Raw genomic sequence first — 17373 nt, 5'->3', positions numbered from 1 at the left:
GACTTTTCAAATAAACAAGAAATTTATTCCCCCAAAATGTATCCTGTTGACCACTAATCCCCTGAGATGCCCTTCAAATGTTTGCTAAAATAAACTTGTTACACACTTTATATTGCAGTCTTTTTTGGATATGCATGATGCTCATCAGCATATTAAAGTCTCAGAGGAGTCCTGCAGCAAAGAAACACTAAATTCTGATTTCCTAAAGTGAACTCTTTTACCCTAATTCCCACTACTATTCCAAGCGCACAACTCAGGAAACCCATCCTTAGACCTCACTATGATTTCTCTTTTTTTATCTTTATTGAAAAACCCTGAATACTTTAATAATAGTAAAAATATATGTTTATATTTCTCTCTTTTAAAAGATATTTAATAACAGGCCAGGCACAGCGGCTCACACCTGTAATCCCAGCACTTTGGAAGGCCAAGGCGGGCAGATCACTTCAGGTCAGGAGTTCGAGACCAGCCTGGTCAACATGGCAAAACCCTGTCTCTACTAAAAATACAAAAATTAGCTGGGAATGGTGGTGTGCAGCTGTAATCCCAGCTATTTGGAAGGCTGAGGCATGAGAATTGCTTGAACCCAGGAAACGGAGGCTGCAGTGAGCCGAGATCATGCTACTACACTCCAGCCTGGGCAACAGAGCAAGACCCTGTCTCAAAAAAAAAAAAAAAGATATTTAATAACAATACTTCAGAAGACTGGATTTAACTACCCTGCCTTCTCCTTCCTGCCAGTTGTCCACCCTGGCACAGATACATGAAGGCAAAGGCCCCTGGAAAGAAAAGTCCCCCTTAGCTGTGACCTGTGCTTCGAGGGTGAAGACACTCTGCTCCTTGCAAGGTCAACAGAAAGGCGGTTCCCTCCTGTTCACTGAGCCATCCGGCATCCTGAAGTAGGCTCTCTCAGCCATGTGGATGAACAGGCCTGTGTCCACCACACGTGGGACCATTCTGGCAGCTCTCTTCACTTCACCCCATTTATGTACCTGGTCAAACTCCAGTCCAAGATAAAATTCCCATTATCTGTCACCACTGGACCTGCCTTGTTGACAGCCATTTGGAATTCAACCACACCCCTAAACTTCTGGCTCATAGCTCAGCTCACTGGGACAAAGGCCACTGGGATTCCCTTGTGCCACTGATCCCCAAGTTTCTTTGAATCTTTCCTGATGACAGGAAAGAAGCTGACACGCCTGGAAGGAAGTGGGAATGCAGACCAGGTCAGAATCTCCTGCTTCACCTTTCAGCTACTCGCTGCACAGCATGGACACTTGTAGAACCACTTCCAGGTCCCAGCACTTGGTTATTTCTCACGTGGTGCTCTCCCACCCCTGTTCCGCCAGTTCTTAGCCTCCTCGACCTTGGACATCATGGAGGGGGCCAGGTAGATGCTGTTGGCGTTCCCATAGCTGGCTCTTGTGCTGCAGACTGCAGCAGGTCCTGGACTGTGTATGCCCTGAGAGCTGCACATGGGAACCCTGGAGGTTCCAGCTGTTCCCACCTCCGCTGGAGGATGCACCCCCAGCCCACCCCAGAGCAGCACCAGGAGCCGCCTGTAGAGGTTGCTGAAGGGCCCAGGGCACTGCCTCATTATGCCTCACTCCGGCGTCTGCTCTGTGATTTCTGTTGTCCCATTATATTAGGGCCTGGAGAAGTTTCTCGGGCTGTTCTTTTTGGCCTGCTCCCTCGATTCTTAGTCTCCAGGGTTGGGGAGCTGCTCTCTAGCTCCCACTGAAGCATCCCACCCCTTCTCATCCCTTCAAAATGCTCCATGCTCCACAATCACCCAATTGCTCCTCAGTTGCTTTCAAATCAAATATCCGTTGCCTTGGTACAACCACTATCAGCTCTCATAGAGGAAACAGTCTGCACCAGCCGATCCACACTGAGGATGAATGACTAATAGCCCGCCACATCCTGCCCCTAGAAGACACGTCTTATCCCAAACAATCCCTGCTGTTGTGATTTTTCATAAACCGACACCAGGGGCAGAGGTTTTGGGGGCAAAGGAACAACCATAAAAAGCCGACCAGCCCTGGTCACTTCCTCTAAGTGATTTCTCCTCTTCAAAAATCTACTTTTTCTACTCTTGAAATCACAGGATCTATAAAATATTTCCATTATCTAGTCATCTGCTACCCCAGGAGAACCAACTGGTGTGAGCAGCAGAGAGAGAGATGTTCACGTTTCTCGAGGCTGCGGAGGGAAGCAGGCAGAGGACGAGGCCTGTGATGCTGGATGGGTTATGCATGAGGTGCTCACTAACTCTCGTCTGTTTGTGACATGCTTACCACTATGAAGTCCTCCAAACCCTATGGGAAGACAAGAATGATGCTCATGTACTAGTTATGTAATAATACAAACACTTATGTCTTCATGCGCCATATTTTTTCATCTGAGATGAGGCAGGTATTGTCTTTGTGAGCACTAGCGGCACCCATCGGCTTACGTGAATGGTTCCATCAGACATCCCTGGATCTTTTCCCTTTTCTTAGCTTTTCTTTGTTCATTCCTCCAGCCTGTCATAAATGTGACTCAACTTTTTCCTTTTCTTTTTTTCTTTTTGAAACGGGGTATCTCTGTGTTGCTCAGGCTGGAGTGCATTGGCACAATCCTGGCTCAAAGCAGCCTTGACCTCCTGGGCTCCAGCAATCCTCCCACCTCAGCCTCCCGAGTAGCTGGGACCACAGGCATGCACTACCACGCACATATATGATTATAATCAATATTTGTTTTTGTTTTGTTTTTATAAAGATGGGGTCTCCCTATGTTGCCCAGGCTGGTCTCAAACACTCCGATCGAAGTAATCCTCCTGCCTCAGCCTCCCAAAGTGCTGGGATTACAGGTGTGAGCCACTGCATCCTGCTGTGACTCAGCTTAATCAGCTCTTCTAGGTTTCTCAGGGATTCCTTGTGTTCCCCTAAGTTAGAGAGAAGCTACAAGTTGTTTCTTGAGAGCACAGTGCACCCTCTACCACAAAGAAACTTTTTGGCTGTTCTCATCCAATTGGCTGGGCAGGGGCCACATCCTTCAGAAGAACTTGGGAGGTTCCTTCTATGCTAATCCAATGGTCTCTTTTCTGAGAAGTGTACATTCTTCTATTTCTTGCTGTCAGAAATTCTTGATCATCAAGCAGATTGTCTAAGACCTCTATTTTTTTTAAATTATCTTTCCTTCCCTTTATTCTATGACAATATTCCTTCACCTCTTAAGGTGAATGACTGCTTTCTGTCCTTACAACCTTCTCTGACATTTCAGCCTTCACCTAATTCTCCCACTCCAATTTGTGTTGCTCCAACAATAGTGTCAGCTGCTTCTAAGAATTCCCCCAGGAGCTGCAGTCAAGAGTGAGGACGCTATTTCTGCCTCTCTGTCTCTTTTTGTCTCTTTCTCTCCATCTTTCTGTCTCTTTTTGTCTCTGCATCTCCCTCTGTCTCATACACACACACACACACACACACACACGACCAAAAATTCTTAGACCCCACGTTAGGAAATACTCTTAGAAATATGGCTAGAACCTGGTATAATTTAAGCAGAACAACGAGACCTACAGCCTAAGAGTGTTCCTGGAAACAGAAGATCCTATTATTGCCAACAGTTTGAAATCTTCAAGTGCTCACATTTTTCAAGCCACTTTGCCAAACAGCTAAAAATGATGCACGTCTGCACTATTTCAAGTCATAGTTCCAAAGTTCTTTATGAGAGGGGTTATCTCTGGCATGTGTCCAGATGGATGGGAAAATGCCAGCAAAACATGGCAAAAAAATGTGTGGCTAGCTTAGATGTAGAAAAGGAAACAAATTTAATGAGTTCTAGGTATAAATCTTCCATGCTAGCTATTTTATCGCTCTTCCCCTGGAACAGCAGTGTCTTAAACTTCTCTGGGATTGACTCAGACAGAACATACATAGGGAGAATCATTACTCTGCAGGCTAGAACCACGATGAGAAGAGCTGTGGTTTTTTTTCTATGAAGTGAGCAAGGCTGTCTGCATTGGACACTGTGTTCACAAAGTATAGACTGAGGAGAAAGGGCTGGAAATCAATCAAGCATCATTTTAAAGAAAGAAAACCTCAAAGGCCTGCCTTAATTCCAATACTTTGCTACAGTCCCATCCCTCAAAAAATACAGTTGTTTCCCTTTTAGTTTTTCATGCCTTATTTGTTTCAAGCCTAAGGAAATGACTTCTGTTTCGGTTGAGTTGACCTTGCCGGAAGTTATGCACATATGGACAGCCATGAGGACTAAGGAACAGCAAATCCTATGGACTCTTTTCCTTTTATTTATTTATTTTGAGACAGAGTCTTACTTTGTCACCCAGGCCAGAGTGAAGTGGTGTAATTACGGCTCACTGCAGCCTTGACTTCCCTGGCTCAAGTGATTCTCCCATCTCAGCCTCCCAAGTAGCCAGGATTACAGGTGCACATCACCAGACTCGGCTATTTTTTTTTTTTTTTTTTTTTTGGTAGAGATGGGGTCTTCCTATGTTGCCCAGGCTGGTCTCAAACTCCTGGGCTCAAGACATGCTCCTGCCTTGGCCTCCCAAAGTGCTGGGATAACAAGTGTGAGCCACCATGCCCAGTCTATGGACCCTTTCTGGAAAAGACGGTTGGTTTGGAAATTTGACAGTGAAGCCCAAGGAAGGGAGGATTTGAGTATGAGAGGTTTGGTCCACTTATTCCTCCAGTCTCTGGAGTAACCCACGTCCCTGCCAAATTAGTGGGAGGAGAATACACTGAAACAAACCTCTCTTCAGTGCTTTCCCTTCTCCACACTCCTGGCATCAAAGGCCTTCAGCAATTTTCCCATCTCCTTATTGAAAATCAATTACCTGTTCATTCATTCATACAATGACAAGGGTCTAGGTATACAGGGGAGTGTGCAGTATTAAAATAAGGAGAGAAGGAGTATAAGGGTAACTCTTCAACTCTCAACCCTCTGGATCTTAGTAGCCCAAATCACTAAGGGAAATTTCCAGACTCCTCACTTTTGAGCCACAGGTTATAGGTTATTACAGGTGATCTGTCTAAGAACTATCTTAGATTAACATTGTAAATAATGATAATTCCTTATAATAAAATAAGGGAATCGGACCACTGTTGAGTTTTCCATCTCTGCAATGTGCTGATTCCAGGGAGTTTTAAGGTTGAAGTCCAGCCATAGGAGAAATTTCTTTTTTCTTTTCTTTTCTTTCCTTTTCTTTTCTTTTCTTTTCTTTCTTTCTTTCTCTCTTTCTTTTTCCTTCCTTCCTCCCTTCCTTCCTTCTTTCCTTCCTTCCTTCCTCCCTCCCTCCCTCCCTCCCTGCCTCCCTCCCTTCCTTTCTTTTTTTTTTTTTGATGGAGCCTCGCTCTGTCACCCAGGCTGGAGTGCAGTGCTACAATCTCAGCTCACTGCAACCTCCGCCTCCTGGGTTCAAGCAATTCTCCCATCTCAGCCTCCCGAGTAGCTAGGATAACTGGTGTGCACCACCATGCCCAGCTAAGTTTTGTAGTCTTAGTAGAGACCGGGTTTCACCATGTTGGCCAGGCTGGTCTCAAACTCCTGACCTCAGGTGATCCACCTACCTTGGCCTCCCACAGTGCTGGGATTACAGGCATAAGCCACCATGCCCAGCCCATAGGAGAAATTTCTAAAGGCTTGGAAACAAGCAGGCAGCCAGCCAGGGAGACCTCACTAGGGAGAGGCCTAGGAAGCAGGCAAGACTGTAGTCCACAAAGAACCCACACAAAACAGATGCCTTCCTAGCTCCCCAACGCTCCACCTGGTCCAAGGTATCATGGCGGAGTAATTCTAGGTGTGGTAGGCAGTGTCCAACACGGTACTCAATAATTCTTTCTCCTGGCATGTCCTCTTCTCCCACATTGAATAGGGCTGGCCTGCAGAGCAAGAGGATGCACAGAGTTGATGGTCTGTGGCATCCATGCTCATAAAAGACGTTATGTCTTCTGTTTCTCTTCCATCACTCACTCGGGAGAACCCAGTTACCATGTCACGAAGACACTCAAGTACCCCATGGAGAATTCTGCATGGTGAGCAAGTGAGGCTTTCTGCCAAAAAGCAGCATCAATTTACCAACCCTGTGAGTGAGCTTTCTTAGAAGTGGGTCTTCCACAGGCCAGGCACAGTGGCTCATGCCTGTAATCCCAGCACTTTGGGAGGCCAAGGTGGGCAGATCACTTGAGGCCCAGAGTTCGAGACCAGCCTGACCAATGTGGTGAAACCCCATTTCTACTAAAAATACAAAAAATTAGCTGGGCGTGGTGGCGGGCACCTGTAGTCCCAGCTACTCGGGAGGCTGAGGCAGGAGAATAGTGTGAACCCAGGAGGCAGAGCTTGCAGTGAGCCGAGATAGCACCACTGCACTCCAGCCTGGGCGACAGAGCAAGACTCCAACTCCAAACAAACAAAAAAATAGAAAAATTAGCTAGCCATTGTGGCCAGTGCCTGTAATCCCAGCTACTCAGGATGCTGAGGCAAGAGAACTGCTTGTACCTTGTGGGTGAAGGTTGCAGTGAGCTGAGCAGTGAGCCGAGCTCGCACCACTGCACTCCAACCTGGGCAACAGAGCAAGACTCCATCTTGAAAAAAAAAAAGAAGTGGATCTTCCAACCTCACTCAAGCCTTCAGATGCCTTGAGTCCTGGCCAACATCATAAGAGAACCTGAGCCAGAACCACCTTGCTCCTGACTCTCAAAAACTGTGACATAATGGATGGTTGCTATTGTTTGCAGCTGTTAAGTTTGGGGACAATTTGTTATGCAGCAAAAGATAAATACTATACTAGGTCTATTACTAAATACAAAATCATGGTGATCACAGCTCAGAAACATGGAGAAATCTTTATGCATATGGACTTTCCCTGAATACCTGGAAGTAATCATACCAATTCTGTCATTGCCCTCCATGGAGTCTGAGAGCTATTTTATCCCCTCAAGATTGAACGGTGTCAAAGATTTGGAGTGTGAGGGACAGTAGCAGTACCAATTTACATTACAGAGTGCAGATGGGTAGAAACAAATATAACATAAATAGAGGGTCTGGTTAAGCCGACGAAAAAAGGGTGGTGCATTTGATCTTTTCTCTGTTGCCAGTGTCATGGGTTAATTTCCTCAATGGGTTGTCAAAGTAATGTCTTAGGCACCTGGAATAGGAGCTGAACTTCCCCTAATAAGTCATCCTCATGTATCAGCCCCACTGCACCCCTCGGCAATGTCGGATATTTAGCCTTACAAAAAATTCCACAAAAGTTTCCAAACTATTATTCCTCAGTTTGACTCCTAAATCTCCTAAAATGATGTTGATACAAGATTTAAAAGTAATGACTTCTGTCACCTCTTTAGCCCATGTTATTTTGGAAATGTAAAGGCATATCTACAAATGTTCATCCATTCCAGAGTCATCAAAATCAGGTTGATTTTATCTGTGCAATATTGTTGAGTTAATTTATTCACTGGAATCAATCTAATTTCCAAAGATTCTCTGGGCCTGCCCAGAGGCACCCAATGCAACGGACACTTACACAAATAGCAGCAAAAGGGCTATGACCATGTTTAGTTTGGTGCTGTCTGGACTTCAAAGTCACCCAGAGCTCTGGCAACAGCCCCAAAAGTAATTTTCCCAAACACTGACCAAGGAACTTCCTCCTAAGATTAAGCTTCAGAATGGAAAAATAAATATTGAAAATAAGAAGGGGAAAAAAATGTAGTCCCTACCCCCAAAGAAGATTTCTAAAAATCAATGCCAAGTAGTTAATACAAATCCAGCAACCCAAAATGTTAGGAAATGACAGGGGCGTGTTCTAAGTCTCATTGAAAGGATAAGGATCCTGAAAAGGCCTCTGGCAACTATATTTGCCCACTTACTTTGCTGATACTTCTTGCAGATTCCATTACTTTGCATTTAAAACACGAGAAAATTAGGAGCAAAATGTAGGCCTAAATATTTTTCCTCCAATTTCTCATTCTATGGTGCATGGTTGGTACTTGAATGGGCAGTGCAAGCTGAAGTCCCTGAGAGGTGCCCAAGATGGACAGAGCATCGATGACATCTTCAGCTGACCAGCAGTTAACAACCACTTGTGAATTGGATCATCTGACACTGCTAACACCTTGTGTTCCTAGAAAGTGGGGACTCCCATAGGTACATGGTAATAACAAACAACTTGGAAATGTTCCCCACTTCCTTGAAAATGGATAGTATTGAATGATTTTGAAGTTGCAAAAAGAGGTTGGCCAGCCAAGTGAGGTGCTAAATCTGTATTACCTGCAAGTACAGAGATACGTTTTCCTGATTATAGTTTAGCTCTCCATCACCTGGTGGCCCCTCTTGTGACCTCAATAAGCAGGGATAATGTGAGGGCATATTATAGGAGGGTATTACAGCTGTTGGAAAGAGAGTATAGAAATGACTCATAAACTCCTTGAAGGTAAAATGTTTTTTGAGTTAAATGGACCTAATGCAAATTGCACCATTGAGTCAACTGGTCCTTTGATCCTTTTTAGGCATAGAAACCCAGCAATTTGCCTCTGGGCAAAGTTAAAGCTAGAACCTTAATCACTTTTGTAGATCTGCATTTTTCTACAATTCAATCTATTTAGTCAGTTTACCAGCTAGGGTACCCTGACTACTACTACTTCTCTGTGGTACCTAGACTTCATATTTGACAGGGATCTGCAATAGTGAATTACTCCAGTGTGTCTTCCTGGAACACACCAGGCAGATCACCAGATGGACTGAGGGATGCTCAGCAACCCTGTGAAAATATCTGGGGCCCACGACAAAGTGGAGATATCTTCAACAATGTTAGTAGGAGATGCTTATGTAAAATTCACTCTTAGGGAGAAATGATGTCACCTTTCTAAATACTGGTATAGATGAAAGAATAAAAGGGGAAGTAGAGGGGTAGAAGCTCTGCCCTGGTGTCTGGAGCCTAGAAGCCAGGGTCCCAGAGAGGGTCAAGGGATACAGAAAAGAGTGAGCTAAGAGCAGCCCAGACAAATTTTATGTTGCTTCGTAATTCTGCCAACAGCACGATCGAATCTGAGTGCAACAGCCTCCAGAGGACGTGGCAATCTGTAACCTATGTTCGAGGCTCCTCTGAGCTTTTTCTCCTGGTTGGGTGGGTGACATCATTTGACAAGTCATCTTCCATTATGTCAGGAGTTTCAGGAACATGGAGAGATATCAACAGAATTTAGAAGAGACTGCAAGGTAATGCTCCTTGGGATCCATTCCCAGTCCGCTCACTGACTCACAGGGTGACTTTATTCTTCCCATTGTTATTAGGGCTGTTTTATTGAAGACTGATACAATACTTAACAAGATTTGGAGGTCAACCCAGGACCATTCCATGGGGCTTAGTATCTAAATTAAATGTGAAACTTTCTCTGAGACACAATTTAGGAGAAAGGCCGATGTGAAGGCTATGAAATCTAAGAGAAGTAGAATTGGAAATTTTGACACATCTTTCTCCCCTTTATAAATTTTTTTAAGTTTATCGAGATGAAATTTATATAACATAAAATTCACCATTTTAGAACCAACAATGTTATGACATTTAATGCCTCTACAATGCTGTACAACCACCATCTCTATCTAGTTCCAAAACATTTCTAACACTCCAAAGTAAAACCCATACCCATTACGCAGGTATACCCATTTCTAATACTCCAAAGTAAAACCCACACCCATACCCTATCTCCTCCCACCCCAACCTCCACACCCCATCCCTGGCAACCCCAATTTGCCTTCTGTCTTTATGGATACATCTATTCTGGATATTTATTATAAATGGAATCATAAAACGTGGCATTCTGTGTCTGGTTTCTTTCACTTAGCATAATATTTTGGGGGTTCGTCTATATTATGACATGTATCAGCACTTCATTCCTTTTCACGGCTGAGTAATATTCTGTTGTATGTATATGCCACATTTTGTTTATCCATTTATCTGTTGTTGGAAGTTTGGGCTGTTTCCAGTTTGGGGCTATTGTATGCCCCCCTCTTTTAATTTCTGTCTCTGCCCCTCACACTCTAAATTTTCTCTTTTTCTTTCTTGAATGTATATCCTTCCCTTTAGAAGAAACGTGTTATTTTTAGCTTATCTCCAGGGGGTTTCTGGAGGGCTGAGAAATCAAGAGAGGGTTGTGGGTGAGAAGATAAGGAGGGAGAAGAGTCTGGGAAAGAAGGGATGGCATGAAAGAACCATGAGCAGGAACACCCACGTGGAGCAGGAGGCACAGGAAACAAAGGAGAGAGGTTTTCTGTAAGTGGTCACTCTGTGTAGAGGACTCACAGGACGTTTCCTCAACGGGCTTTAGAATGCTGGTTGAAAGCTCACCTATGCTGTTGCTTCTGCCGCCCTCAGGAGAGCATTACTCCAAAGTTTACTGTTTTTAAGCAGATATTGGGACGTTTTTTCCCCTAGGTTTCTCTAAGTATTATTAGCCCAGATATTTTCTTTTCTTTTTTTTTTTGAGACAGAATCTTGCTCTGTCGCCCCGGCTGAAGTGCAGTGGTGCAAGCTCAGCTCACTGCAACCTCTGCCTCTCAGGTTCAAGCGATTCTCCTGCCTCAGCCTCCCGAGTAGCTGGGATTATAGGTGCATGCCATCACACCCAGCTAATTTGTATATTTTTAATAGAGAGGGGATTTTGTCATGTTGGCCAGGCTAGTCTTGAACTCCTGACCTCACGTGATCTGCCTGTCTCAGCCTCCCAAAGTGCTGGGATTACAGGAATGAGCCACCACGCCCAGCCTATCCCAGATGTTTTAATAAAAGAATATCAGTTTAAATCCATTGAATCCCAAGACTGTCTTTTATTTTAAAATTTTTATTTTGTTTTTAATTGATATATATATTCATGGTGTACAAAGTGATGTTATGATACATCATAACATGTATACATGCATGTTATGATGTATGTATACATTGTGGGATAATTAACTAATTAACATATCTTTCACCCTACATATTTACCATTTTTTTGCATTGAGAACATTTAAAATCTACTCTTCAAGCAATTTCGAAATAAACAATACATCACTGTTAACTGTACTCTCCAAGCTGGGTAAAACTCATGCCTCCTGTCGAACTGAAACTTTGTACCCTTTGAACAACGTCTCATCTTTCCCCAGCCTGTCACTCTAGCCCTGGTAATCTCCATTCTACCCTCTACTTCTATGACTTCAATTTTTTTAGAGTCCACATTAAGTGAGATCATGTGGTATTGGCTAAGACAGTCTTTGAGAAGGAGAACTGAACTTCAGGAAAGGATTTCAATAATCAAGTACAGAAATCATTGGTGTCTGTTACAGGTAGTGAGATAGGCATGAGCCGGGCAGGAGAGGGCCCCCCTCCCTGACCCACTAGGCATGTCAGGTGATGGTTCGACAGTTGTCACACTGCCTCTCTAAAAGTGATAATGCAGCCAGTGCCAGGGTGCCAGGGAGAGACAATCTCCTGATAATCCAGAGCTGTGAATGTTGAAGTGTTCAATGAATGCAGGCATCGGGGGAAGCAACTTCCCGGGCGTGTGCAGTAAGAGACAAAATGGCAAAGTATGCCCTTCCGGGGACACTCCACAGGAAAGGCGAAGATAGCTTCAGATGGGGGTTGGGCGCAGAGGCTCACGCCTATAATCCTAGCACTATGGGAGGCCAAGGCCGGCGGATCACCTGAGGTCAGGATTCGAGACCAGCCTGACCAACATGGAGAAACCCCGTCTCCACTAAAAACACAAAATTAGCTGGGCACGGTGGCACATGCCTGTAATCCCAGCTACCGGGGAGGCTGAGGCAGGAGAATCACTTGAGCCCAGGAGGTAGAGGTTGCAGTGAGCCGAGACGGCACCATTATACTCCAGCCTGGGTGACAGAGCGAAACTCCATCTCAAAAGAAAAAAAAAGCCTTAGATGGGCATGCATGCAGCTTCCTACACACACTGCACGTGCTCACCTCCCAAGGGTAAGGAAGGCACTGCGCATGGGGGCAGCCCACCCTCAGGGAAGAATCATGGGAAAGAGGCAAGCCTATACAGTCCTAGAATCAAGGTTAAACACGGCACTTGACCTTCAGGTGCCCACTTGGATCTCTTCCAAGTGAATTTTCCTCTTTCCTGTTCTAAAACCTTTTTAAATAAACTTCCATTCCTGCTCTGAATCTCGCCTCAATCTCTTCTGCTTTATGTCCCTCAGTCAAATTCTTTCTTCTGAAGAGGCAAGAATTGAAGTTGCTGCAGACCTGCACGGATACGCCGCTGGTAACTCGGATACCTTCGGCGCATAACATATCTCTTTTCTTGGAGGTTTCCCTGTTGGGAGAATTGTTCATTTAGAGGGAAACTAATGCCCACCTATTCCTGCCATAGGGAGGAAAGCTCTAATTCATCTTTTTAAAAAAGGAAATGTGAACAAAAGACTTTTTAAAAGAGTTTTAACTTTTGTAAGGTTAAAAAAGACTTTTGACTTTTAAAAAAGAGTTCACTCATAAAGAAATTAGAGATCTCTGTGAATGTGACCTGCATGTTTTCCTAACTAGTATTGAAGGAGGTTGGGTGTGGTGGCTCATGCCTGTAATCCTAGCACTTTGGGAGGCCAAGGCGAGCGCATCACCTGAGGTCAGGAGTTCAAGACCAGCCTGGCCAACTTGGTGAAACCCCATCTCTACTAAAAATACAAAAATTATCTGGGCATGGTGGTGGCCACCTGCAATTCCAGCTACTTGGGAGGCTGAAGCAGGAGAATCACTTGAACCTGGGAGGCAGAGGTTGCAGTGAGCCAGGATTGTGCCATTGCACTCCAGCCTTTACAAATAGAGCGAAACTCTGTCTCAAATATATAATAATATATGATATATATAAGATATAATATATATCATATATTATACAATATTATATAGCATATATTATACAATAATATAATATATAGCATATATTATACAATAATATAATATAGATACATATATAATAAATATTATATTTATACAAAAATATCATAATAACATATTTATACAATAATATAATATAAATTATACAAAAATATATATTAATATATAATATATAAAAGTGGATTCTTTTTATCTATATATAAAGAGATGGGAGGGGATAAATCACAAAGGAGGGAGCCAACAGCATGCTCTCCTTTCTTTCTACTAACATATGAATTACTGAACCCACCCCAGTGTCTCCCAATTGTTGAAAATATCTGTGAAAACTGTCTCAGTGTTATAAGATCAGCAGGCCCAGCATTTTTAAGCAATTCGTCCTGTCAGCCTGTTATAAAAGCTTTAAGTATGACACCTCCTGAAGCCCATAATTCCTTTTCTCTTATCAAACATACTCCTTTCATTTTTCCTTTAAGGTCTTAAGAGATCAAAAAGCAAGGTGAGGGTGAAACTGGTCACCAAATAAAGATGGGTACCAGAGGTAACAGTGTTCAAACAGGCACCTCCACTTGATAGAATAAAATCCAAAATACAAGTCAGAAATGAAACCAGACAGAAAATCAGATATGAATTATGATCTACTTCCCTGGAACTCCACTCTAGCCCTGAGCAGCACTTTTCTTTTCCATTGTCGGAATGTGTGTGTGTATACATGAATTTATGTAATATAAAAATTACCGCTGGGTGCATGTCCACATAAGAAGCCCAAATTTTCTACTGTAGATCAGAAAAAAAGATACAGCGGCAATCTCTGTTGCTTTCATTGATTACTCTGTGTCTTAACAACCTGACACCAAAATTCTATGGGCTCCTCTCCCAGCACCCCGGGAGAAGGAGGCAAGAGACAGAAGGACATCTTTTCAAAGGACACAGCATGAGGAGCAAACAACAGGGTCTGTTGGTTCTTAAGCCCAAGATTAGCATTTAAATTCCAAAGGGATAAAATACAACAGGTCATAAAGAAAGGCATCTAGATTACAACTCCAGTCTATCACATGGCTGATGACTAGCAAGAGGTGAAGCAACGGTTCTCAAAGTGTGGCCCCTGGAGCAACCACATAAGCAGCAGCCTCACCTGGGAACCTGTTACAAATGCCGACTCTCAGACTACAGCCCAGGCCACTGTATTCCTCAGCTCAGGCTGCCACAACAGAATACCACACACTGGTTGGCTTAAACAACAGAATTCATTTTCTCACAGTTATGGAGGTGAGAAGTCCAAGATCAAGCTGACATCAGAGTTGGATTCTGGTAAGGGCTCTCTTCCGGGCTTGTAGACAGCTGCCTTCTCATTGTGGCCTCACATGGCCTTTGTTCTGTATGCACTTGAAGAGAGAGAGCTCTGTGGTTTCTCTTCCTCTTTTTATAAGGACAGGAATCCTATTGGATTAGGGCTTACCCTTATGGCCTCATCTGACCTTAATCACCTCCCTACAGACTCTACCTCCAGAAAGCATCATATTGGGTGGTGAGAGCTTCAACATATGAATTCTGGGGGTCACATTCGGTCCTTAGCACCTGCCGAATCAGAGATGCTGAGGGTGGTGCCCAGTTAAAACTGTGCTTCAGGGGATTCTGACATGCCCTAAAATTTTAGAACTGCTGACCTAAAAATGAATAGATTGTTCTTGCTTTGATACCAGAGTTCTGAAGGACTGGGTTCAGTAATACGTATGTTAGTGGGAAGAAAGAAAAGCAGGCAGTCACCCACCTCCTCTGTGTTCTGCCCCACCCCGGCTCTGTCAATATTAATTAAATAAGAACACATACAGGTCATGTTCATGGAGTTTCCCATTTCTTTTTGAGTGCATTCTTTTTTAACAATTAAACCTCTTTGAGTATTTGGACTTTAAAAGTAGGCCTATAGAACTTGCCAAAATGATCAATTGTGTTGACTTTTTTGTTGCCATGATTAAGAGTGTTTTCATAAGGATTTTTGGAAGTGTAAAAGTAATCCACACACAGTGAGAAGGGAAGAAGCCAAACCACTTAATGGAGCTAAGAAGGGCTTTTCTGCTGGGACAGCTGCCATTAGAGGGGTGACCTGCAGCGTTCGCATATTAAATATGGCCATTTTGTCCCTGGCTCAGCAGTGTGAGAGAAACAGAAGTTTGGAGAGAAATACCCTGGGCCAGAGAAAGGGGCTTCTTGTTCCCAGCGGGGAAGTTTTTATGGCAGCACTTTGGCTATGAGCTATCGCTTTCTGCCTACAGCAATAGAAGCAGAATAAATAGCCTCTGCCAGCCTGGAGAACAAAATAGGAGACAAAACAAAAGAAAACGAAACTAGAAAAGAATAGAGAATATACTCCTAAAGATGGGCAAGATGAAAACAGAGAGGAGCTGTGATCATGCATTTGAACTTGCAGTCAAGAATCCAGGGTCCAGTCCGTTAGGGAACCACAAAGCCTGGACTTACCCCTGGAACACAGAGAGACAAATTAAAGGGGTGACAGGAGCAGTACAAGGCAGGAACCCAGTTCAGCCCAATCCAGTGGAAAGTGAAATAAAAGAAAACTGAGATACAATGCATTGTGAATTTTTTAAAAAATCTTTTCTCCAATTGGATAATGCACAGAGATACCTAGGGAAAAAAAATAAATAAAGAAGAACAGCAGAAACAACAACAGCATCAGCTACAGCAGTGGTTCTTGACAAGGGTGGGGGGAGAAAATCTTGACCGCCCCATGGGGACATTTGGCAATGCTTAGAGACATTTTCGGTTGTCACAACTCACTAAGGGAAGCAGGGGTGCTACTGGCATCTAGTGGGTAAGGCCAGGGCTGCTGCTTATCATGGGACAATGCACAGGACAGCCTGCTTCAACACAGACATAGTTGGCCCCCAATGGCAATAGTGCCAAGGCTGAGAAATCATAAGTCAAAGTATTGGAAACAGCTTTTCACATGCAAATATGGTAACACTCTGGGCCCTGCCACACAATTTTTGCTCATTCTACAAGAACCCACTCAGTTATTTCAATCTCTGGAGGACCTTCTACGGCTGTCAAAGCACTTTGCTCCCACAGTTCTCATAGCAGTTAATGTCTTGTGTTGCAATGATTCATCCATGTGCTTTTCTTTCCCACTCACATGACTCTGAGCTTCTTAAAATTAGGGCCCAAATATACTTCGTTGTAATCTTTATCATGTCGTAAATATTCAATGATGATAGGTTGAATGGGCGAGTGAATGAATGAGTGGGAATGAATAACTGGATAGAGACCTTTTTTTGGGAGAAGTCCATCAATGTTAACATCCGTGATCAGCATCTTTATAGAGACTGTGTTTAGTTAGCAAGGCAGGCCTACGGAAGCAACAAAATCATACTCCAATGATCCAGTTCAGTTCAGGGGTTTCTACTCCAATCATGACTAAATGGAATTCTAACCACACCCTAACTCCAAGCTTTAGAATTAAAGGAAGTAACTGAAAATGAATATTATAGGTGACATACAGATTCATCAAGTCTTTACAATATGTGCAAATACATCCATAATGTCAGCATGTTTTACATCCATGAATTCTTATTTAATTACAAAATGCCTCTTCATGATGAATTGACAGAAACCTCCAGCCACCAGGATAAACAGTTTTCTTGGACCTGGTTGTGGCTCTGAATGTATTTATCCTAGAACACTGTCTCCTTGAATTCTGCAGCGACAGAACCTCCCCCTTTTCTAGTGGGTGGTTGTTCCTTTTGAACAATAATATCAATAAAATCGTGCCTCTGCAGGGGTTTCTCATATACCATCTGCATTCATGTAACTCCAGACATCTCTTTACACATGATGTTGCTGTGAACATTCTAGTTCTTGTGTCCCTGCGCACATCTCCAACTTTATTAGTCAGTCCCAAATTGCTCTCAATAGTAGTTGTAACAATTAATGTTCCTACCAACAGTACATGAGAGTCCATATTGCTCCACCCCCTCACTAATACAGTCATGCTTTGGTTAACAGCAGGGATGCAGGGATCCATTCTGAGAAATGCATCCTTAGGTGATTTCGCTATTGTGTGAACATCACAGAGTACACTTACACAGACCTAGATGGTGTCGCAACTACACTCTTTGGCTAAATGGATAGTCTATTTCTCCTAGGCTACAAACCTGTACAGCATGTCACTGTACTGAATACTGTAGGCAACTGTAACACAATGCTAACTATCTGTGTATCTAAACATATCCAAACATAGAAAAGGTACCATAAAAATACACTATTATTTTCTTATGGGACCACCGTCATACAAATGGCCTGTCATTGACCAAAATGTCCTTATGTGTGACACGTGACTGTACTTAGCATCGTCACACTTTAAAAATGTTTGCCTTTTTGATGTGCATGATGTGATGTCACAAGGTTGCTTTCATTTTCATTTTTCTGGTAGCAGGTTGGGGGAAGCACCTTTTCATGATCCTCAG

General features: G+C 43.4%; 1 pseudogene; it reads right to left on the bottom strand.

Annotated features, from left to right (window-relative positions):
• Window positions 1-848: 848 nt before the first annotated feature.
• Window positions 849-1597, bottom strand: LOC116467771 (ribose-5-phosphate isomerase-like; annotated as a pseudogene).
• Window positions 1598-17373: the final 15776 nt, after the last annotated feature.

Source organism: Hylobates moloch, unplaced genomic scaffold (genome assembly GCF_009828535.3).
Source record: "Hylobates moloch isolate HMO894 unplaced genomic scaffold, HMol_V3 SCAFFOLD_5, whole genome shotgun sequence".
NCBI lineage: Eukaryota > Metazoa > Chordata > Mammalia > Primates > Hylobatidae > Hylobates > Hylobates moloch.
The sequence above is the reverse complement of the archived record's forward strand: the minus strand, read 5'-3'. Positions and strand labels throughout refer to the sequence as shown.